Source organism: Cornus florida, unplaced genomic scaffold, assembly GCF_030987335.1.
Source record: "Cornus florida cultivar Cherokee Brave unplaced genomic scaffold, ASM3098733v1 CherokeeBrave_3.0.0_Hap2_Chr10, whole genome shotgun sequence".
Classification (NCBI taxonomy): Eukaryota; Viridiplantae; Streptophyta; class Magnoliopsida; order Cornales; family Cornaceae; genus Cornus; species Cornus florida.
Genome location: NW_026775580.1, coordinates 34,632,055 through 34,658,181, shown reverse-complemented (window position 1 = coordinate 34,658,181; position 26,127 = coordinate 34,632,055). Strand labels below are relative to the sequence as shown.

At 36.5% G+C, this 26,127-nt stretch overlaps 1 long non-coding RNA gene across 1 annotated transcript; it reads left to right on the top strand.

Moving 5' to 3' along the window:
• The first annotated feature begins 6,249 nt into the window (after positions 1 to 6,249).
• Positions 6,250 to 8,340, top strand: LOC132278746 (uncharacterized). The gene is made up of 2 exons (XR_009471113.1): positions 6,250 to 6,649; positions 8,143 to 8,340. It is a non-coding gene; the product is annotated as an uncharacterized LOC132278746 (long non-coding RNA).
• Positions 8,341 to 26,127: the final 17,787 nt, after the last annotated feature.

Below are 26,127 nucleotides of genomic sequence, written 5' to 3'. Positions count from 1 at the left end.
AATAATTTTTCCCAGTAATAATTCTTTATACTTCAACTAACCTAAACTAATTTTATCAGAATTTTTGACCAAATCTACGTTAGTCTACATACGGATTCATTTTTACCAAAACTGTCGGAAATCCAAATTTGTACTAAAACTGAATTTCTACATTTTGATTTAGTTAGATTTCAATTTTCTAGTATTTTTTATTGAATCCAAATGGGGGGTACTTCCTTATTTACATTGTAAACTTAAAGTAAATGGACATATAAATACTGTAAAGATATTTACTTTACAACTCATGAAGCAACGGTTTCATGAGTTAGACGAGCCGATTCTCACAGAATATTTTGGAACAAAGGAGGAAGGTGTTTCGGACGACCGAAACAAAAGATAAATTATTTTGGTCGACCGAAATAAGGAATCATAGCCAACCTTAAACCATTTCGGACGATCGAAACACAATGATGTTTCATTTTGGTCGACCGAACCTGTGATTCAAAATTGAACGGCTATTTCCTCTCGGGCAGTGTGCACAACAGCTCTAATTTTGAATTAGATACTGAAACTCTATAAATAAAGTAAGGGGACTTCGGGATTTAGTGTTGCTACCATATAAAATCGTCATATAGCATCCAAAGAGCTTTTATTCTTCTATTCATACATCCCATATCATTAGAGGAGTATTGTGCTTCATTGTATTCATATATATACTCTAGAGTGAGCTAAACTTTGTACATCAAATCTGTGAGAGATTATTGTGAGCTTTAATTTGCATATCAATCTTTGAGAGATATATTTATATACAACAAATCTGATCTTCAATTTGTAAGGGCTGGTGTGGCCCAAGGAAGAAGAAGCAAGATAGCTTCATATTTGTAAGGGTTAGTGTAACCCAAAGGAAGACTAATAGAGGTTGTCTCTTAGCAAGGAGAAGTAAGGAGTTGCTTCTAATCAAGGTTTGCTCTCCACCCATAAGGAGAAACCATAGTGGATTGGGAAGTCTCAAGAGGGGTCTTGAGCCAAGGAGTAGGAGTTTCCGAACCTCGCTAAAATCGCCGTGTGAATGTTTGTAATCTCTCTTCCCTTATCTCCTTTACATTTATGCTATGAATTGCTTATGTCCATATCTTGATTATTGCATAATTGTTAAAAGGTGTTAAGTAGAATTTACAAATCGAAAAATTGGCCATTATTTGCCATAGACTCTATTCACCCCCCTCTAGAGTCAATACTTAGGCAACAGTTTGCATTGGAATTTATAAATAGAAATAGGTTAAATAATGGATAATATAGGAATTTTATATTTATTACTTAAAAAAGTGTGTAGATTGGGGAAAATAGATCAGGAAGCATCTTTTATTAGCTTTGGTTAATCGAACTTCTAAACCACCAGGGGTTTTTAAAAGTCCGTGTTGATAGATTTTACCAAACACTCTTTATTATTGACGAAGAACTTTCCGGACTTAGAAGTCAGTTTTGCGGCTACAGGAAGCCCAGCCAAACAGACCCTTAATTTTTTGGTGGTGGTTTTTTTAGGCATTGTAGCCTAATTTTGCATTGTATCCTAATGGTAATTCTTCACCTTACAAAGTAGAAGGTCGATGGTTCAAGTCTTCAAATAGGCAAAATGGGTGTGTGGGTGGTGTGTGTGTAATGACCCGGTCATTTTCCTTCTTTTTCTTTTTCGGTGATTTCTTTTTTCGTCTTTTTTCCAGATTTGTCTTTTTCTCGTTTATTGTTTTCTTTGCATAACCTCACTTTTTGTGCTTGGATTTGACTCCAGCTTTGCATGCATCCATAATATTTGATTTCCAAGGTAATTGTATTTTTACTTTTATAGAAAAACATGCTAGTTGCTTACACTTTGGTAAAGGGCATGGATGCATACTTTTTTTGTAAATATTCTAATCTTTTGGGGGTATTGTGTAATTATGCAAAGTAATTATTTTTCATCTTAGGGACCATTTTGCAATTTAATTTGGAAGATATTTAAGAAAATGACTTTTTTGCAATTTTTGAAAAATGTGACAAGTGTCACACTCCCATGGTGCCACTTGTTGGTATTGGGGTGGAGTGACTTGGAAGCCTTATCTCTTGACATTTGGAGGGTGGAGATTCACCCACTTGTTGGCCTAGGATAGGTGCACTTGTTAGCTTGGATGGTTGACAAGTGTAGGCTTAGGATTAAGCCTCGGAAGGAGCCATGGATTGGTGACAGATGTAGGCACCAAATTGAGTCTTGCATTGTGTGTGTGAGAGAGAGGTAATGTAAAAACACCTAGTAGTGGAGGAATACTAGATCCTCCACCCACCATTTTTCTTTTTCTCATCTTTATTCCTTTTGCTCTCAATCCGAACCTAGCCTCCATTGAAGGAAAAGCTAGGCATAAAGCTTATTCCATCATTTTGGCCTCCTTCCACTCACTTTAGACCTTAAACCTTGGGAAGTAAAAGTTTCCTTTCACTCCCTTCTATAAAACCATAGTTTTGTTTTCTATTTTAAGCTTGGTTGCTTTGGATTATAAAGATTCAATTCTCTATTGAGGTAGGGGTGGTAGTATGTTTATGTTTTGAATGTTTTATAATCCTTTGGGGTTTAATATATATTGTGTACATGCTTTAATATGGTAGTCTTGCATATTATAAGAAATCCTCACCTTTAACTTAAGATTTATTGATTTAAGCATGTATGATATGTATCTATATTATGTAGAATTATTGATGTCATATAGAATTCTTATTGACTTGAATTACTATATTTATTGTGATGATAATTCTATATTCTTGTGGATTACTAAATATTAAAATTTAGTATATAGAACTTATTTTTTAGGCATGATTTAAATTGATAAGTTGGTGGTGTTGTATTGTACATTATACAATGAGGAAGACTTGTCATTTGGTATGGCATTTTAGACTTGGAACCCTAAGACATGGTTTATGTGGTTTCAAAATACTTGTGCATGGAAGGTGGTTTATATGCCTTAATTATAGTGTATAAGTTTTGAACTTGATTATGATTTTTGATTCTCTTGGGACATTGTTACAAGTGACATGGCTAGAGTTTAGCTCTAGTGCTGGAGGTATGAGTTCTCCCCATTTATAATGCGCACAAGGGTGGTCTTCCCAGCGGGTTAATACCCGACATAGCCATTTAGATCTTGGTTTATTCTGAGATGTGATATCCAAGTATTCCACTAATTGATTTCGCATTTAAATTCCAAGTTGACAACCAATGTTTAATTGTAACTTGTAATTCCTGTTATTGGTGAATTAATGTTGTTAAATACATTGATATTGATATGTGTTGTTAAATAATCATTTACGTTAGCTTAAAATGATCCCTTAGAATACCTTGAACATAGACGTTAAGTGGAATGATCCCTTGTATTCCTCTATATTGATCTTGCAATGATACTGAAACTTTAGGGTATACGCATATGCTTCTTCCTACGAGTAACTTGATTACTGATCCTAGTTGTTTGGGTTATTTTACAGGTACGGAGACTATGTTCTTGGATGTTCATCATCCTTAGAGGCTTATGAGTAATTTGGAACATTTTTGTATTTTGACATGCAAATGTTTAGCATACTTACTTTTAATGTTATATTTTTGCATACCATGGATGTATGGCATTTTAGAAGCTAAGATGGCTTCCTTAATATGTAATGTGTATCTAAGTACACTTTTTGATGCATATTTTGTATGTATAAAATGAGGCCAAGAGCCATTGGTTTTAAAAGTTCACAAGTATGTTTTTAATCTTGTTTTGGATCATTGGGAATGTATGTATAGCCTCAAGATTACCTTAAATTTGCTTACTATTTTGTTGTTCGGCTGTTTTCTCGTTTCTATTTTGTCATTCGGCAAATTGTTGACTTTTGTTTCGTCATTCAGCAATCAGAACTTCTGAACGCTGGAACCTTTTGTCAGAATGCTTGACCATGTAAGTTAGAACGTCTGAACGTTTGAACCTTTTGGCTGAACGTTGGAACCTTTTGTCAAAACGCTTAACCATATAGGTCAGAACATTTAAACGCTTGAACCTTTTGGTTGAACGCTAAAACCTTTTGTCAGAACGCTTGACCATGTAGGTCAGAACGTCTGAATGGTTGAACCTTTTGACTGAACGCTTGAACCTTTTGTCAGAACGCTTGACCATGTAGGTCAGAACATCTGAACGCTTGAACCTTTTGGCTGAACACTGGAACCTTTTGTCAGAACGCTTGACCATGTAGGTCAGAATGTCTGAACGCTTGAACCTTTTGGCTGAACACTTGAACTTTTTGTCAGAACGCTTGACCACGTAGGTTAGAACATCTGAATGCTGGAACCTTTTGTCAGAACACTTGACCATGTAGGTCAGAAAGTCTGAGCGCTTGAACCTTTCCTTTATTTCGCTTTGATCATCCTTCATTTCCGCATTTCGGATCCTTTAACGGGTCATCTTTTGGTCATCATTGACGTACCAGGTTTATAAAACTTGGGCCGTCACAGTGTGTGTGTACTTCTTACAAATGAAGAAAAAAAAGATCATAATGTTAGAGGTGTCTCACATTGAATCCAGATGCAAAGTGCTACTCAACAGCTTACACACACTTTTGGGTTAGAGGGCAAGTGTCCGACCCGTTATAGTTGGTATCAGAGTCATATGTCACACCAAGCTCCCACGCCTAAGTGAGCCCACCTGGAAGGTGCTCGGGTTCGGCCAAGTAGGCAGGGTAGTTCGACTATCAGGACTGACCCTGAGATTCCAAAATTTTGAGAGACCCTAAGCAAACCTTCAAATGCGAGCCTAAATTTGAGGCCCTTCTAAATTTGGGGACCTAAATCATCATTTCACTAAGAGTGTTTGGGCCTTTTAAACTTGTTTATCTATATATATATATATTAGCCTATATCCTAATCATTTGAGGTACTAGGCGACAGCCTAGACCCGAGCCGACCATGTTGACTACAACCAGGGTGTTATGCATATTTGTAAATTTTTTATACATCACATGCGAGTTAATGGTCATGTATATTCATAACCAATAATAGGTTGAACATTGAAATGTAAAATGATAACTATAAAGTCTGGATCATCTGCCAGTTTATGGTTGTGATACCCATCGGATCCGAGACACGGGTTGATCAGGCCCAAACCCAAGGGATATCAAACAATTAATATGTCATAACGAACACAGATTACAAAATGAAATAAAAATTAAAATTTTAAGAGCTGAAAGAAAAACTAAAATATAAAATCCTTTAATATTAAATATACTTAAATCCCAATAATCCAAAACCTCCATAAGTTAAACAACTTGGGAATCCATCTCCAGTGGACCCCTAATAAAAATCCGAAACTGAAATTAAAGTAGAGCTGAAGATAAAATCCAAATCTATTATCTGGAAAGAAGTCCTACATCGTCGGTAAAGTGGAAGATCATCTCTGCTTAGCACGAACAAGCTTAAGCCTGGAACTGACGTACACCTGAAAAAGAGGAGTGGGTCAGGCCTACGAACAAGTTCTATCCTACTACAATCCAAGCAGAGACTCTATACGCATGTACATACTAAATAGTTCAACAATAACTAATAATCCATACATAAATATATCCACACTACTAGACTCTCGCTAGACTATGAAGAGGGTCTCAACCTGAATAGAAGGCATCACACCAAACGCACCTGAGTGAGCATGAGTACCTAAACCTAAACAGGGTATACCTCAACCCTCACAGCTAGCTACATATCCAATTGCATATACGCACCCTAACCATCGACACTGAGACTCAAGCTCATGTCGCGGTATCATAAAAATATATCTAAACTCCGTTCCTAACCATCCACAAGAAATCCAATAAGTCGTTCGGCGTATTTGTGAGGACCTGCATTTTTATCATTTTTTTGAACATTTTAGCATTCATGCATTTTATTTTTATTGTCAAAAATATGATTATTTTGCAAATGTGAATTAAACATCATTATGTGTTAAGAAATATTATAGATTATGTTATGCAAATAACATATTTGTCAATTGGTATTTCATAAAGGGCATTATGGACTTTTTGTTTTACAAATGGAATACATGGTATTTGATAATTTGATCAAGGGAAAAGTAGACTTTTACTATGCAAATAGCATAATTGGCATTTGGTTAGTTGTGAAAGGGTATTCTTGACTTTTATCATGCAAATGGCATGAATGGTATTTAGTAGGAAATAAAAGGACTTTTGAGTCATTTCTTATGATTTTGGTTTTAATCCATGGAGGGGATGACATATGTAGGTGTATGTCGTTGCACCATATCCATTCATTTTATAACATATAGTATGCCTAGTGTTTTGTTCTTAGAAACCATTTTGGCAAAACCCAATTTTCGTGCATTCTATTTCCTTTCCATAGTGATACCTTTTAAGCTCAATTTTGGAAGCTTTGTGTTGGGATTTTGATGGGGCTTTGTGAAGGAAAAATGTTCCTTAGATAGTGAGGGTTCTTTTGATATTAAACTTGAATCCATTTCTTTTGTTGCTGGGTTTGGAAAGTGGTGTTAAAAGAAGAGGGTTTTGGTTGCAAATAAAGAAGGAAGTGTTCTTCATTTTCTACCTTGGAAGGCTTTGATCCATCATTTGAGTTGCTTTAAGTTGTGATTGTTGCTGAGTTTCAAGCTTCTTTGAGGTAGGATTACTTAACTCTCACACCCTTTACCTTTAAGGAATCAATTCTATGTGTTTTGTGCTTAAAACATAGGCAGCTACTTGTTTTTCGCAATTCTGGAATCACAGCAACCTGAACTTCAAAGGATCATAACGTCCTTGTTTTAAGTCCAAATTGAACGATTTTTGAGTCTAAATTGACTAGCTCGAAACAAGATTTCCAATGATACCAAATTCAGCCTTAGATTCCAACTGTGCAAAAAGTTATGATCTTGTAAACATAGGCTGCCAGTTTTGCGCTGTAATCTGCAGAATTTCCTGCACAGCGACCTGAACTTCAACTGACCACAACTCCACCATTTTAAATCCAAATTGAGCGATTTTTGAGTCTAAATTAACTAGCTCGAAACAAGCTTTCCAAAGATACCAATTTGAGCCTTAGTTTCTAACTGTACAAAAAGTTATAATCTTGTAAACATAGGCTACCAGTTTTGCACTGTAATCTGCAGAATTTCCTGCACAGCGACCTGAACTTCAACTGACCACAACTTCCTCATTTTAAATCCAAATTGAGCAATTTTTGAGTCTAATTTACTAGCTCAAAACAAGCTTTCCAATGATACCAATTTCAGCCCTAGATTATAACTGTAGAAAAAGTTATGACCTTGTAAACATAGGCTGCTACTTGAAAATTAGAATGTTGGTTGTTATGATATGGGAAGTTTTGTACTTGATTTCCTAAATGTTATTAAGCACTATTTACATTGTTATACGGCAAATGTGAGTTAGAAAGCATGCTTCTTATGTTATACAACCATGGGTTACTTAGCCTGTTAATTTACCATGCTTGTGTGTGGATTAAAATGCAATACCATGATATTGTATATGAGTTGAGATTTCTATATTTACTTCATTATCTGTACACATGTTATACAAATGTACATGCATCTCACATAAGCATGGGGGTGATGTTGGAATGAGAAGGAAAGTGCAAATGTTTTATTAAATGGTTTTGAAAACCGGATAACAGGGAGGTGCCTTGTATCCGTGAGTTTGGAAAAGAAAAAGGGAATTGAATCAAAGATTTTAAAACCGGACAAGGAGTTGCCTTGTCTGTGCAGTTAATGGAAATCTAGAGAAGACGTAGGAGTTGCCTACGTGTAATTGTGTCACTAGGCCCCAAATAATTACAAGGAGTTGCCTTGGATCAGGGATAGATGATCAATTCTCTTCTCGTGGTATAGGGAGCAGCTCTGGCCGGATTACATTAACTTTTTGTGATGGAAATGGGACTTTGGGAAGTGAGAGGTGTCAGTGACATTAGCATTGGCATTGGCATTACATGGCACTTCATTTTATTATCTCATATGATATGTTACTTTCCCCTGAGCTTGTATGATCCCTTTATCATTTATCCGTCCTTTGTTTGGATTCACGGAGGAATTAAGGAGTGCGCTTTAAGTAATTCCTGCTAAGTTGTGGTTACTCATTCCTATTTTAAACATATCTTTTCAGGTCATGGCACGGATGGAATGGAAGGTGTTCCTCCTCAGTTGTAGATAGAGTCGGGGCTAGTGTTGTAGTGTTTTGTTCCGCATAATAGACTATATTTTGTCTTATATTTCTTTAGAATTTTCCTGGCATGTAATAAATGTTCTTTCAGACTTTAAAACTTTAAAGTTTTAATATTGGCATCTTATCTATTTATTTTCAGTCTTGATTTTATAAAGGGAAATGGTTAGGTGGATGCGTGGTTGAGACAGGTTACAAGGATATTTATTAATTTTGAGACTATGATTATTTGTGTGTTGTGTTCATAATCCAGACCACGGTCTAGGGGCGTGACAGTATTCAACCGCACTGACTCATAAATATAAGGAGGATTTTATTTAATAACCCATACCCTTACTCCAAAATAGGTAGGACTTAGCAATTTGAGCTAATCTAAACCTAGTATGACACCGTCCCATACCAGTGCATACAATCTCTTCCATCCAATAGTTGATAAAGTACTTACAGTTAAATAACAATATCAACAGTTCCATACCAAGCATAACGTATTAGCAACCATTCTTAAATAATACCAATAATTAATTAACATTGAAAATATAAATATTAGTATCAACTATTCCATACTAAGTGTATTAAAGCAAATTATCAAACATGCTTAATTAAATTAACAGTCGATAAAATACTAACCATATAAATGTCAATACCAAGAATTCTAGACTAAGCATGTTAGAATGTATTAACAAGCATGCTTAATTAAACCAATACAGAAACCATAACTTGATCACACAGGACTGTATCTGTATTATAACTCTATTCCCAGTTTCCATATAATTAACAGAGCCTATATAAATATTGTCTCATTCAATTCCATCGCATGCAACATAAATATAAGTAAATTATCATACTTATAACTTTCTGCTCAACAGATTGATGCACCACATTCTAGAACTTTAATCACCAATTTATCTTCGGAAAACATAGATTCCTAGTAACTATTTCTATTCTTTGAATATGAAAATAGCAGTGAACAACTCTCACAGAAACTTCTAAAATAATTAAGAATTAAACTATCCAAAACCCAATAGGTCTGCCAAGCATATACAAATTCCATACAGTTTCAATAGTTAAACTCAGTGTCTAAATCTATGTTCTTCTGTTCCTTTGGACTTTAATCTTCCTCTGGACAATCTCTAAACATCCATTACAATATCTATTCTACTCAGAATAATTTAGAAAATCAACTACCAAAAACCTTCCTTACTGAAAATTGAAAAACAAAACCACAGAACGGAAAAAACTGGAAAAACAAAAGATGGAGCAGGCTCCAAAAATACTCGGAGCCGCCTTCAAAGGCCTTGGAGTCGCCTCCAAGTAAAAGGAGCCGGCTCCAATCCAAAAGGAGCCGGCTCTCTCCCTCCTCTTCTCCGTGTTCTCTTTTCCGGCATCGTCTACACCTCCGGCCCTTCACTGCTTAGGTTCCCAGAACTTGTAAATGAGTTCCAGTAGATTACCAACCCTTGTTTAAGTCCTTGTTACAACTACTAACAGGGATTCAAATAGAAAACAATGCAGGAAAGTTTACAATTTAACCAGTTAAACAAGTATAACACGTACTGTTACAATTTAAATTTTAAAGATGTAAACAGACAACGTTTTTTCGTTTTAAAACGTGTAACTCATTCCTGGAACTATTTACGTATGCAAAGAACATGAAGCCTAAGGGAGAGAGTAATGATAGAACTTGCCTTTAAGACTTTTGTTCAAAATCTCTACACCGTCTTCGAAAGTTCCCGGCAATTCTTGCTGAAAAAATTCCTTTGTTCCTCCTCTCTGCTTCCAAAGACGTATTAGGTTTATTTTTCTTAAACCCTAAACCACCGTATAAGCCTATTTATAACCTTAAACTATAAACCCTGATCCATGTATAATTCGGCCCATACGTAACCCTAGGTTAAAATCATGACGGCTACTTATGTGTATACTAAATATGCAACCAACCCTACTGTAACGTGAAGTTTAGAAAACACTTATCTTTAATTAAACAATTTCATATCATTTATATAAAACAATTAAAATTAAAACCCCAAAAAATAATTTAAACCATTCATCTCAAATAAATCAAATAAAACACCAAATAATAATTTAAACCATTCATCTTAAATAAATCAAATAAAGCAAATAAAAACAATTAATGAAATAAAACAATTAAATAACGCTATTAAAAAAAAATGCAGTTAAATAATTAATGAAATTCCAGGACTATCCTTTATAAATTTAAGGGTATTACATTCTTCTCCCCTAACAAAAGGAATTCTGTCCTCGGAATTCGCTCTTACCTTCTTCCAAAATATCAGGAAACTGCGAGCGAATAATATCCTCCCGTTCCCAAGTGGACTCAGCCTCATTATGGTGACTCCACTGAACACGAACTAAAGGGATAACCTTGTTACAAAGGATTTGATCCCGACGGTCGACAATACGATACGTTGGCTCCAGATAAGTTGCATCCAGCTGCAACTCAATCTCCCCAACATCGATATGCTGATACCGATCATCATCTCGCAGAAATTTCCGCAACATGGAAACATAGAACACATTATGGACACTATCCAAATTATCCGGAAGTGCCAACCGATAAGCGACAGCTCCAACTCGATCCGTAATCATGAATGGACCGATAAACCGTGGAAACAACTTCCCTTTCTTTCCGAAGCGCATTACACCCTTCATAGGCGACACTTTGAGTAGACCCTGATCCCCAACTTGAAATTCCAAAGCACGAGTGCGACGATCAGCATAGCTCTTTTGCCTACTTTGAGTAGTACGCATGCAATCTCGAATAAGAGCAATCTTCTCAGAAGTATCCTTGATGAACTTAGGACCCAAGAATCTACTCTCACCAACCTCCATCCAATAAACAGGCGATCGACACGAGTGGCCGTATAACGCCTCAAAGGGTGCCATCCCAATAGTCTTTTGGAAACTATTGTTATAAGTAAACTCTACAAGTGGTAAGTAATCCTCCCAGTGGTCTTTTAAATCAAGAACACACGACTGAAGCATATACTCCATCATTTGATTCACCCGCTCAGTCTGTCCATCAGTCTGAGGATGATAAGCAATGCTAAGATGCAACTCTGTACCCAGAGCCTGCTTCAAACTCTTTCAGAATCCTAACACAAAACTCGACTCCCCGTCCGATATAATAGACAATGGAATGCCGTGCAACTTCACAATCTCGGCAATGTAAAATCTCGCCAACTGCTCCGAAGTGTAGTAAGTACGAATAGGCAAAAAGTGAGCTGATTTCATCAGTCTGCCCACGATAACCCAAATAGAGTTGTGATCCTTGAAAGAGTTTGGTAATCCCTCCACAAAATCCATAGAAATGCTCTCCCATTTCCACTCCGGTATTAGTAGTGGCTGTAGAGCTCCTGGCAGCCTCTGATGATCAATCTTGACCATCTGACAAGTACTACATCGTGAGACAAAAAGAGCAATGTCCCTCTTCATACCCGCCCACCAAAACTGCCGCTTTATATCCTGATACATCTTATCGCCTCCTAGATGAATAGAGAACTCAGAGTGATGAGTCTCAGTCATCACATCCTTCCTCAAATCATCAGCAAAAGGTACCACTAACCGTCTCTTGTACCTTAAACCTCCATCACCCCCAACATAGTAGAATGAAACTTCTCCGGAAGCTATCTCTGCAACCTTGTCAATACACTGCTGATCCGTGAGTTGTGCCTTCAAAACCTTGTGAATTATAGAAGGTGTAACTACCATACAAGCCATGAACGCATCCGATAATTCATCCACCTTCTTCAATGCATTCCACTCAGTAGTGAATAGAGTAGAAAGACTACCAACATTCACTTTCCCTGGATGGTATTGTATAGAAAAATGATAGTCTTTCACAAACTCCAACCACCTGCGCTATCTCATATTCAGCTCCCGCTGAGTGAACAAGGACTGCAGACTCTTGTGATCACTAAATAATCTGAAGGACTCACCCAACAGTTAATGCCTCCAAATACATAAAGCAAAGACCACAGCTGCCAACTCCAAATCATGCGTTGGATAATTAAGCTTATAAGGCTTAAGCTTCCGAGATCTATAAGAAATCGGTCGCTCCTCCTACATTAAAACACATCCAAGACCCTGCAACGAAGCATCCGTGTAGACAAAATACTTTATCCCGCTCTGTGAAGTAGCCAGAACTGGTGCAGAAGTCAACTTCCTTTTCAGCTCATCAAAAGCTCATTGACAATGCTCATCCCACACGAACTGTACACCCTTCTTGGTCAGATGAGTGAGTGGTCCTGCTATCTTGGAAAACCCCTTAATGAACCAATGATAATATCCTGCCAAACCGAGAAAACTCCGAATCTCGGTAGGTGAAGTAGGCTGTCCCCACTCTACCACAGCTGAAACCTTGGCTGGATCAACCGCTATCCCCCTTTCTGACACCACGTGACCCAGAGACTTCACTTCCCGCTGCCAAAATTCACACTTCTCGAACTTGGCATATAACTGGTGCTCACGAAGCGTCTGCAAGACTATGCGAAGATGTCTAGCATGGTCGTCCTCAAACCTAGAATAGATCAAGATATCATCAATAAAGACAATGACAAACTGATCCAAATAAGCCTGAAAGACTCTGTTCATTAAATCCATGAACACTACAGGTGCATTAATCGTCCCAAACGGCATGACACGAAACTCATAAGAACCATATCTCGTGAGAAATGTTGTCTTAGGAACATCCTACTCCCTAACCCTCAGTTGATGATACCCAGAATGTAGATCAATCTTGGAAAAGTATGTAGCTCCCCGTAACTGATCAAACAAATCATCGATCCTGGGTAGAGGGTACTTGTTATGATTAGTAACCTTGTTCAACTCCCTGTAATCTATACACAAGCAAAGCGAACCATCCTTCTTCTTCACAAATAGAACCGATGCTCCCCAAGGTGATGTACTCCTACGAATAAAACCCTAGCTGAGTAACTGCTGAATCTGATCCCTCAACTCTCTCATCTCCACCGGTGCCATCCTATAGGGTGCCCTAGCAATAGGCGCAATGCCTAGAGCTAAATCTATCACAAAATCGATCTCGCGACTAGGTGGTAACCCTGGAATCTCCTGAAATACATCCAAGAAATCCTGTACAATCGGTATGTTATCCAACGATACAGTAGTCCCTTCCTCCGTTTCCTCCTCCACATGGAACAAATAGGTGCTAATGACTTCGCTAGAACGCGGCATGGCGATGACATACATGTCCTGACTAGGTATGGTAAACACAATAAACCTATCAAAACAATTAACTTGGGCATGGTAGTGAGACAACCATTCCATCCCAAGTATCACATCATAAGTGTGCATGTCCAGGACCAATAGATTGGCTAGAAACCTGAGTCTGCCAATATCTAGTGCCACAGGCCCATCACTCTCATGTATAATAGTTGTATCGCCCAATGGTGTAGAAATACCCTGAGGTCTAGTGCATACCCTCGTCCTCATCCCAGATAAAATAACAAAAGTTCTAGCTACAAATGAGTGTGTAGCACACGTATTAAATAAAACACGTCCATAAAAACCACGTATAGGAAACTTACCCTCAATAGCCTGAGGTGCCTGCATATCCTGTGGCTTAGGGTTGTATACCCTGCCATAATGTAACTGCTGCAGTGCTTGTCCCTGAGGCTGAGGCAGTGCTGGTAATGCCGGATAAGTCTGTCCCTGAATCCGAGGAACCTGTGGAGCTGGTAGAGGCACTGGCGCCCTCTGCCCCTGCTGCATATGTTGTCCCTGCCCCTGTCTCTGTCCCTGTCCCTGTCTAACTGTAGGACACTGCCTGGAAGTGTGACCATACTCTCCATAAGTATAACAACTACCCTGGAAAGTACCAAATGGCCTCCTCTGTCGGTTAGTCTGTGGCTGACCCTGTCCTGCCTATGGTCCCCCATTCTGTTGATGCTGAATATGTGCCACATCCTTGGGAGCATCTGAACCACCCTTGTGCTTTTTCCAAGGCTGCTATACTTGGAATCTACCCTTCTCATTCTGTCGGTGTCAGTTCCCATTCCCTTTCTCAGCTCACTGGTTAGCAGAGTCTCTGTCACCCCACTTCTCACCCTTGGCCTATCTGATGTCCACGGTCAACTAGTACTGTTGTAGAGCGGCGTCTACCACCTAAGCATAGGTAGTATAGGCTGGACTACCTGTAATAGCTCTCTTGATAAACCACATCAGTCCCTTGACGAAACTATTGCGCTTCTTCTCCTCTGTATCCACCTCCTCCGGTGCAAAGAGAGACAAATGTGTAAACTGCTGCTCATACTCTGCCACTGTCATGTTTCCCTGTTGCAGATTGAGAAACTCAGTCTTTATAGCTACCCTGACTACATAAGGAAAATACTTTTCATTAAAGCGTGCACTAAACTGATCATAAGTCAATGCCATCCTCTCCTCTGCGGTGGTAACTGACTCCCACCACTATAGTGCATCCCCAACTAGCTTGAATGTAGCAAGCATCTGCTTCTGAACCTCCGTGCACTAAACCAAGCGAAGATGTCGTGCGATGTCCTGTTTCCACTGGTGAGTTGCTCTCGCATCGGTGGAGCCTGTGAACTCAGGTGGACTCCCCTTTGTGAAAACGCTCCTAGCCTTTTCCTAAGAATCGGTCTAAACCACTGGTGCTGGTACAGGTGCCTGCTGAACCTGTGGTTGATTCTGGAGTGCAGCCGTAACTCCTACTTCTATAGCCCGAGCAACGAGGTCATTGAGGTGAGAAGGAATCTCTGGTTCTCTGACCTGGTCCAGAGTCTGCTGAACATTCTCCTGTTCCTCCTAAAACTGACCCATGTTATCCTGAAACCCAGGCATTTGCTGCTCTTCCTCCCTCTGCTGACGCCGTAGGAGATATTGTTGCCTTCGTACCTCTCTCCTTTCCTTCCTAGTTCCTTGAATGTTTTGTCCGTTTCTAGCGTTAACCATCTGTTAACACGAAAAGACAGATATCAGTACCATTTCTATACGAATCGTAAGGAATACAATGAATCCTAACTTAAGCTCTAATCAAGAGAAAACGCTATGCGGAAGACTTAATACGAAACATCCTAGAGACACTTAAACCTAGAGTGCTCTGATACCAATTGTGATACCCCTTGAATCCGAGACACGGGTTGATCAGGCCCAGGCCCAAACCCGAGGGATATCAAACAATTAATATGTCATAACGAACATAGATTACAAAATGAAATAAAAATTAAAATTTTAAGAGCTGAAAGAAAAACTAAAATATAAAATCCTTTAATATTAAATATACTTAAATCCCAATAATCCAAAACCTCCATAAGTTAAACAACTCGGGAATCCATCTCCAGTGGACCCCTAATAAAAATCCCAAACTGAAATGAAAATTAAGTTGAAGATAAAATCCAAATCTATTATCTGGAAAGAAGTCCTACATCGTCGGTAGAGTGGAAGATCGTCTCTACTTAGCACGAATAAGCTTAAGCCTGGAACTGACGTACACCTGAAAAAGAGGAATGGGTCAGGCCCACGAACAAGTTCTATCCTACTACAATCCAAGCAAAGACTCGATATGCATGTACATACTAAATAGTTCAACAATAACTAATAATCCATACATAAATATATCCAGACTACTGGACTCTCGCTAGACTATGAAGAGGGTCTCAACCTGAATAGAAGGCATCACACCAAACGCACCTAAGTGGGCATGAGTACCTAAACCTAAACAGGGTATACCTCAACCCTCACAGCTAGCTACATATCCAATTGCATATACGCACCCTAACCGTCGACACTGAGACTCAAGCTCATGTCGCGGTATCATAAAAATATATCTAAACTTCATTCCTAACCATCCATAAGAAATCCAATAAGTCGTTCGGCGTATTCAACAGCACCGACTCATAAATATGAGGATTTTATTTAATAAACCATACCCGTACTCCAAAATAGGTAGGACTTAGCACTTTAAGCTAATCCAAACCTAGTATGACACCGTCCCATACTAGTGCATACAATCTCTTCCATCCAATAATTGATGAAGTACTTACAGTTAAATAACAATATCAATAGTTCCATACCAAGCATAATGTATTAGCAACCATTCTTAAATAATACCAATAATTAATTAACATTGAAAATATAAATATTAGTATCAACTACTCCATAGTAAGCGTATTAAAGCAAATTATCAAACATGCTTAATTAAATTGACAGTCGATAAAATACTAACCATATAAATGTCAATACCAAGAATTCCAGACTAAGCATGTTAGAATGTATTAACAAGCATGCGTAATTAAACCAATACAGAAACCATAACTTGATCACACAGGACTGTATCTATATTATAACTCTATTCCCAGTTTCCATATAATTAATAGAGCCTATATAAATATTTTCTCATTCAATTCCATGGCATGCAACATAAATATAAGTAAATTATCATACTTATAACTTTCTGCTCAACAGATTGATGCACCGCATTCTAGAACTTTAATCACCAATTTATCTTAGGAAAACATAGATTCCTAGTAACTATTTCTATTCTTTGAATATGAAAATAACAGTGAACAACTCTCACAGAAACTTCTAAAATAATTAAGAATTAAACTATCCAAAATCCAATAGGTCCGCCAAGCACATACAAATTCCATACAGTTTCAACAGTTAAACTCAGTGTCTAAATCTATGTTCTTCTATTCCTTTGGACTTTAATCTTCCTCTGGAAAATCTCTAAACATCCATTACAATATCTATTCTACTCAGAATAATTTAGAAAATCAACTACCAAAAACCTTCCTTATTGAAAATTGAAAAACAAAACCACAGAACGGAAAAAACTGGAAAAACAAAAGATGGAGCAGGCTCCAAAAATACTTGGAGCCGCCTCAAAGTGCCTTGGAGCCACCTCCAAGTAAAAGGAGCTGGCTCCAATCCAAAAGGATCCGGCTCTCTCCCTCCTCTTCTCCGTGTTCTCTTTTCCGGCATCGTCTACACCTCCGGCCCTTCACTGCTTAGGTTCCCAGAACTTGTAACTGAGTTCCAGTAGATTACCAACCCTTGTTTAAGTCTTTGTTACAATTACTAACAGGGATTCAAATAGAAAACAATGCAGGAAAGTTTACAATTTAACCAGTTAAACAAGTATAACACGTACTGTTACAATTTAAATTTTAAAGATGTAAACAGACAACATTTTTTTGTTTTAAAACATGTAACTCATTCCTGGAACTATTTATGTATGCAAAGAACACGAAGCCTAAGGGAGAGAGCAAAGATAGAACTTGCCTTTAAGACTTTTGTTCAAAATCTCTACACCGTCTTCGAAGGTTCCCGGCAATTCTTACTGAAAAAATTCCTTTGTTCCTCCTCTCTGCTTCCAAAGACGTATTAGGTTTATTTTTCTTAAACCCTAAACCACCGTATAAGCCTATTTATAACCTTATACTATAAACCCTAATCCATGTATAATTCAGCCCATACGTAATCCTAGGTTAAAATCATGACAGCTACTTATGTGTATACTAAATATGCAACCAACCCTACTGTAACGTGAAGTTTAGAAAGCACTTATCTTTAATTAAACAATTTCATATCATTTATATAAAGCAATTAAAATTAAAACACCAAATAATAATTTAAACCATTCATCTCAAATAAATCAAATAAAACACCAAATAATAATTTAAACCATTCATCTCAAATAAATCAAATAAAGCAAATAAAAACAATTAATGAAATAAAATAATTAAATAACGCTATTAAAAAAAAATGCAGTTAAATAATTAATGAAATTCCAGGACTATCCTTTGTAAATTTAGGGGTATTACAATGGTTAAGTTCAATAAAATATAATCGTTAAATAAAACAATAATAACAACAATAATACATAAATATATTGAGAGAGCAGTAATTTAAATAACTTTGAAACACTTACAGAAAACTTTCTTCTTTATTAAACTTCAAAATAAAGTACACTGAGAAATATTACAAGAGAGAGAGAGAAAAAGAAACTAAAAGATACATTGAGGGGAAACATTGCCCTTTATTTATACATAATATTGGACTTGAAAATTAAATTTTGAAGTCCGCATAGTGGTTGGATAACGTGTGCTAGAATAATGCAGTCGGGTGGTCCACCACTACGTGTTGTCTTCTTATCGGATAGTAATGATCAACTTCAGACAAGAAATAGTACTGTAGAAGCAAAGACTTTGGGGAAAGTTCTTTGTCATCTTCTGTCGGCAGGATAAGAGAGAATCTCTACTGTTTGGGAGCCTTCATCTTTTCTTTCAAGTGGATGGTAAAAGAATCCCAATAATCTTCTGTAGAGGGGTCCTCATCCTGTATAAGATCTTCATTAGGATCTTGTGCTTCGCTAGCGAGACAGGAATACTGATTACCATCTTGGCTGGATACTGACACCATGGATATGTCATCCTGAACTGTGGAAGTAGAAGAACCAAATGTATTGACAAATTTGGTTTTTATGAAATCCATGCATTTAACCATTAAATCTGTTTCAGTTTTTAATGGCTACTATTTTCTGATAATATCTTTAATCAATTCAAAAGGGTTAAAGATATCAGTGGCATCTGGAAACTGAGTTAATGCTAATTTAGGAATAGCATCCTGATACTCCATTGTTTTCTGTTTAACAAGGGTCAGGAGTGCTGCAACAGGCTCCTAAGACATGCCGGCCCACCATTGGTAAGAAAAAGTCCTTTGCAAGATGGGTAGCTTATCATGATTATAGCTGCATTGGAAATCCCATTTCCAAATCTAAGGGATTCCAAATTCTGTAAAGAATAATAGGGTGGATTTGCCTATAGGAATATTATCCTGTCGTCTGAGCTGAGGATGAAATTGCTGCCATGGGAGGAATAATTGCCTCACAGCTTTTGGTAAAATATCCAGATCTAGACCAAATATAGCCCACCAAGGAATAGCCCAATTTGGGAAATCAACTTTAAAAGATTGAGGACATATCTTGAAAAACCAAGTATGTTTATGTTTCGGATTTTGATAAAAGAACGAATATGTCCATGTTGAGATATAATCCCAATAATTATAATTATGCCCGAAAGCAAGTTTTCTGGATAAATTAGGATTTAATCCCCAGTCATAAGGCTTATAAAGCTTTTTAAAGATAGATTTACTATAAGTAAAAGGACTATCTTTGGAATTCGAAAATTGCTTTGTGTGGGTGAATTCCACAGAGGAAGTTTCAGTAAGCATGGCTTCATAGACATATCTATGGTGACCATCTGGTGCTGCATATTGCTGTGTTTGGAAATATCTAGATTTTACTTCCCAAGGATCTAGCATCCATTGTTCATCTTGAGGATCCAGAACCAATACTGTTTAAAGATACCTTGAATTAGATATCCATGGAGTTTCTGTTATAAGAACCTCTTTCATTATTTTCTTCTGTGAGCTTTCTCCGTGAGTAGGAGTCCGAAGTAAGTCAGATAGATGCTCCAAAGCTGGATACTAATCATCAGTGAGTGGTATAACCACTTTAGCTTTTGCCCTACCTTTGCCACGGCCTTTTGTGGTATTACCACGGCCCTGCCCATTTTGGGGCTGACTCATGAACCCTGTAAAAATTTACGGGTTAAAAAATCAGGTAAAGAATTAGAATTGCCTTTAATATATTCAATTGAAAAATCAAAAGCAGATAAATCAGCTTGTCAACCAGCAAATATCTGTTTGGAAACTAAATTTTTTACATCTTTTTCCAGTACTTGTTTAGCAGCACTACAATCAATGCGTAACAAGAATTTCTGATTGATTAAATCATCTTAGAATTTATAAATGTATTTAACTAAAGAAAGAATTTCCTTCTTAATAGTAGAATAATTTAATTGTTCATTTTTTCAAGCTCCTGAAGTGAAGCAAACAAGCACCTCTGTTCCTGTTTCTGGATTCTTTTGTTTAAGAATACCACCATATCCAATGTTGGATGCATCTGTCTCAACAATTTTAAACCAAGAAGAATTGGCTAGGGCTAAGCAAGGAATCTGTTTAGCGCGAAGTTTAATCTTCTGGACAGCTCTAGTATGTTCTTTAGTCCAAGGGGAAGGTGACTTCCTGAGCCGTGTATATAAAATTGCTATATCCTGTGCAAGATTCTTATAATGGTTACGAATATAATTCAAACTACTAAGAAATCTTTGCAGTTGAGTTTATCTTTAATTTCATCAGGGAATTTAGAGGCAAACTCAATACTTCTGTCAATGGGTTTGATTTTTTCATCACAAATTTCATGACCAAGAAATCTTACTTTGGTGAGGAAAATTTTTAGTTTAGGAGCAGAAACTACTAAACCACTTCGGTAAATAACATCTTTGAAAATTTTCAAATGCTTATAATGTTGTTCTATTGATTTTGAAAATATTAAAATATCATCAATATAAACAATAGAAAATTCAGTATAAGATTAAAAATTTCATTCAAAATATGTTGAAATTTTGAAGAGCATTTTTTAAACCAAAGGGAATTACTGTCCATTCATATTGTCCAAAGGGTACACAAAAAGCAGTTTTATATCTGTCCTTTTCTGGAATATGTACCTGGTAATATCCTGATTTAAGATCAAATTTAGAATATATTACAGCAAATTGTAATCTATCTAATAGATCTTTAATGTTTGGAATTGGGTATCGAATCCAGCTCAAAGCAAGGTTGAGTGGTCGATAATCAATAACCAGTCGAGGAACTCCTCGTTCTTTTTCAAAGTTTTTATTAACATAAAAAGCTCTGCAACTCCATGGGGAGTATCTTGCTGTAGCTAGCTTCTTTTCCATTAAAGAGCTAATTTCAATTTTGCAAAGTTCCAAGTAGTCAGCCTTCATATGGATGGAACTAGCTTTGGAAAGGATCATAAGATCGGTAAATCCTTTTTCATAAGGGAAAGAAACAATATGCTTCTTTCTGTCCTAAAAAGCATTAGGAATATCACTGCAGATATCCTTTAGAAAACTTTGTCGTATTGACTCAATTTTCTGTTGCTCAGTGGGATATACCAATCTTTGATTGATTGCTAAGGAAGAGACTTCCTTTTGCAAATAATTCAGTTGTTTTTCCTTAAAGATAATGCTATCTTTAAGAGCATTAATATGCTTATTCACGGGTTTGGTCAAAAACTCAAACGTGATTGACTAACCCTGTAGAGTTGAGCATATTCCATGAGAATCAATTTTCTCAATTGGCATAATCAAGGCTAAAAAGGGAGTACCCAAAATAACCTGTTGTGCCATGTTTTTAATAAGTAAAAAGGTAGATAGTAGACAAATACCTTATTTACAAATAAAAACATGATTAAGCTTATACTTAATCTGCATCTTACCGCCACTTGCACTGGTAAGACCTTGAGTGGTTTTCTCAAAATATTGAGTAGGGACCAATCCTTCTTGAATACAGTTCATGTCTGTACCACTATCAACCAAAGCAACAGCATTAACGATAGTATATTCCTAATTGATTACCAAATTAATGGATGTATACCATTTTTGGTAAGTGACTTGATTCAAAAGATTAAGATAATCTTTATCTTTAGGCAATTCAATCTGTGAGGAAGAAGATTCTGTAGCATGATTTGCCTTGTCTTTTAAAAGCTTAATTTCCAAATCCATATTGGTTTGATGGATCTTTAATTGGCGAATTTCATCTTTTAAATTGTTAACCTCCATCCTTAAATCTGGAAGATTAGTAGGACGAGAGTTCTGGTTTTGATGTTCTAATCTTTTTAGAACTTCTTTCATGCTATAATGATTCTCAGATCTTAGAAAGTCTGGATTATCATTATCTTCTTGAGGTTGTGCAATAGCATAACCTATTTCAAAGATCTTCATTTTAATCTGAGGATCTTGGACTTGCTCTATAAGATCCAACAAGGATTGTTGATGGGCAGTTAAGACATTTAAACTGAGCCCATTCATTTCAACAATAGCCTTGTAATAGTCATTCTTATGATGACAAGAACATTCTGGATTACTATTTTCTTCTTCAGAGGAAGATGAAGATTGCAATTCTATGAGTATGTCCTCGGAATCAGAAGATCCATTTTCAGAAGAACTAGTATTAAGCAGTAATTTGCTTAATTGGAGTTTTAACTCTTCACTGATTGGAAGACTGTTCAGTTTCTCCTTAGTTCTGCACTTATTGGCATAGTGGCCTATCCGTCCACATTTGAAACACTTAGCCTCTGTCTTGGGCTTTCCTTTACCCTTTGCTTTTGGATAGGTTTTTCTTTTGGGCTTAGTGTACTGTTTTGAATTATCAACCTTCTGTTGATATTCCCTTCGGGAATATTTCTTTTTATAAGGCTTGTCAACCTTATGTCTTTTCCTAACTTTAGGATAAGATAAAGGAGTCTGGTAAGCAAATTGATCACAGAATTCACCTACTTCCTTTTTTCCTGTTAATCTCTGTTGTTCTAACTGAGACTGTAACTTCAGATCATTACAGAGAGCTAAACCTTCTTGGATTACAATGTTGACTAATCCACCATAGGTATAGTTTCTGTAAGGAATAGAGATTCCATTATTCATATCCCTTAATTTTTTTCTGATTCTTTCAGCAAAAAAGGTAGGAAGACCATCTACGAATTTTGTTTTCCAATGTTCATGATTGGCATCACGAAGCTGTAAAACCTTGGCTAAGAAGACATCTTTATACCACCGGAAATGAGTTAAAGATGGAAATCTTAGATTCTGTAATAACTTTCGACTTCGTTCACTGTTAGCCACTTCTGGACCAACGAAATGTTGAATGATTGTGGTGATGAAAGTGTAAACCGTATCAGCAGCTGGGCCTTCTTGCTGAGTATTTTCATCCTTGACAATTTGACGACGGAAAATATCTCTACCTTCTGGATATCAGTGAGAACATTATCCCACCATCCTTTAAGGATACCTGTAAAACCAGCAACAATGAATTTTTCAATTGTGGGATCAGTGTTCTGGCTAAGTTTATAGACTTGACTGTACATTAACATTTGATGCACAACCTCATAAATCTGAAAGTCAGATTTCCCATCAATGTTCCATTCATAAATGGTTTTCCCATGGAAAGATCTCTGAGTATGAAAATAATCCTCTTCATACAAGATATCTTGAGGGGTTGGTCTAGGATAGTAATATCTACTCGGAGCAGGGGCTGTATTGGAGTGGATATTTTTGTCAAAGAAAATTCTGTTGAAATCAGGCATATGTGAGATGGAAAAAGCAGCCTGGAAATCCTCAATATGAGAAGAAAATTCATTTTCAGAAATAGTGTCAGATTCAGTATGAGACAAAGTTTGGATTTTAAGTCCTTGAATTTTCTGAGTAAGGAGTTGAAGAAATTCCTCATTCTTTTTCTGATGAGACAACTTGAAACCTGAAACCTTAATCGTAGGTTGAACAAGTGCTTTTTGATAAGGGAGCTTCTGGGGAAGGTTTGACAGATATGGTCTTAGTATTAAGAATATTTAATATTGTGTCTACACCTGTCTCAATTCTTCCCAATTGGGACCCTATCGTTTGCATACAGACATTAGTATAATTATTCTGTCGGTAAACTTTATAAATATCTTCCTTTACAATAAAGTTGGTTTCTTTATCAATATAGGAAGATGGTTGGCCATAAGCCTTAGTTTCTACTTTAGAACCAGTATCCTGATCTGTGGTTTTCAAAAGTAGAGCTTCAGTAGGGGGATGGACCGAGTAAATAACTTTATCAGTTTTAGTGGTCCATGTTTTTAGAAAATCATCCAAAATATTGAAATTCGTAATGGAATGATGTGTCAGACAGAACCAAGAAACAAAAGGTATAACCATTTGTTTTTCTTAAAGATATTCATAAAACTGGGTTTTATAAAACTGCAATTGTTCTTTATCAAAAGTGTTAAAATACCAATTTCTAAACTCATGATATTTCTCCTGTTGAAATTCAGCATTAATGGCTTTTCTATCGGGTGTAAAATCCATTAAAACTAATATTCTTCTTTTTCTTCACTTCTGTCTTCAGCCTTGTCTCCAACACCCATCTCTGATGGTGTGGGACTGAACTCTATTCCAAATTCACGACGTGATGCATTTTTTGGTGCTGGTTCATAAACGCCTTGTGGAATTTTATTCTGTGATTGCTGGATTCCCTTCAGCTTGAGTCTATCAGCCTCTGTGAATTCATCTTTGTCCTTAGACATTCCTGAAACAGAGTTGCGAGAAGGGGGATAGGAAACTTTATAAGGAAAATTAATTCCTCGAGATGATGTAGATCTGGGTAGATCTAAAGATCTTCTAAAATTAAGAAGAACAACATCATCATGATCTTGGATAACACAGTCCAAATTCCTATTGAGAATAGGTTTTGCAGGAACTGCATTAAGAATTGTCCAATGGTCATGGAATGTTATTTCACTCCAAGGGATCATCCTTTTTTGTGGCAACATTCGAAGTGAACATGTTTGTATCCCATATCCCTGTTACTCCTTTAGAATCTTTACGAATGACTTTCGGACAATAGGTATCAAGTACCTTATAATGGATGCGATAAATAACACTTATCACCTCCAATCCAGGTAAGAAATTATACCCATGAGTCTGTACACGAAGACTAGCTGCTTCGTATATGTTTCTATCCATCAAAGATAGATTCAGACTAGGATATACATCAAAGTAAACCGGTCCATGACATAGACTGGTTTCCAATGCACCCATCAAAGAAGGGTGAAAGTCTAAACACCTAGCATCCTCAAGTGTTGCTTGAATATAAGCATCCATACCAAGTAAGGTAAAAGGTTTAAAAGCAATCTGGATTAAACCTATATGGATATACTTGTATTTCTTCATGTATCTTTGAAGATCTCGTGGAGACAATAATTTAATTATTGTGTCCGTGTTACTCAATTACATCATCTGCTCCATGGTTTTAACTGCCCATAGATCAGTGATATTGAGCATCCCGATTTTGTAAATGCTGCTTGCATTTACTGATGGAATAGTCCACTTGTTCAATTTATTCTGAATATCAATAAATTCAATTAACTCTGAATTCTTAATAAATTCAGAATTCTGTGAATCCTGTTCTGCCATACTAGAAGATGGGTTTAACATGATTATTAAATATTGTTAATGCTTAAGATCTGTATAGAATAATCATTATAAAATTATGTATTGAACAGTAAGTTACTATTCTGTTGTCGTGCTGCTTAAGAGTGGCCCTATTACTCGTCTGTCAATGGTTTACTGGAAACAACGACCTATGGAGCAATTTAATGCAAAAAGCGGTCTACCCTTCCAACACGACTTTTAGACGACCCATAATAAAATCTACTGTTAAGCATGAGTGAAACAGAATAGTAGTCTCAATATTCGTTACATAATTATCATAATAATCATCCTACCAGAAACTTAAAAGCATTAACAATATAAGTTTAATATATTATTATTGTTTGTAATATATTATTATAGTCTTGTGGGTTCATTTTTCTTAATTAGAGTCATTTTAAGATAGAAAATAAAAAATAAAAAATAAAGTAGTTGATGAGAAAAAAATATGTGATAGCATCCAATTACAGAATCATCTAATAATTTCTCCAATTCGTGTCCCTGTTAAATCTGCTTCAGTTAAAGCATAAAAAAATAAAATAAAATAAAATTGATGAAAAATATAAAGTTTAGTGCCATTTTAATATCTCATCTTTAGTGACTTGAATTTCATGTATTGTATATTCTTGTTGACTTGATGTGTCAATCTCGCGAATGCTAGGTATATATATATATTTACAGATATAATTAATCACAGTGAAGGTAAATTATCATCATCTCATGATCGGTTCATGCATTGTTTTAATTTTTGTGAATTGGTAGTTAGAAGTATTTTAAGATCAATTATTATCATCTCATGATTGATCAATTGAATTCTTGTGAATTGGTAGTAAGGAGTATTTAA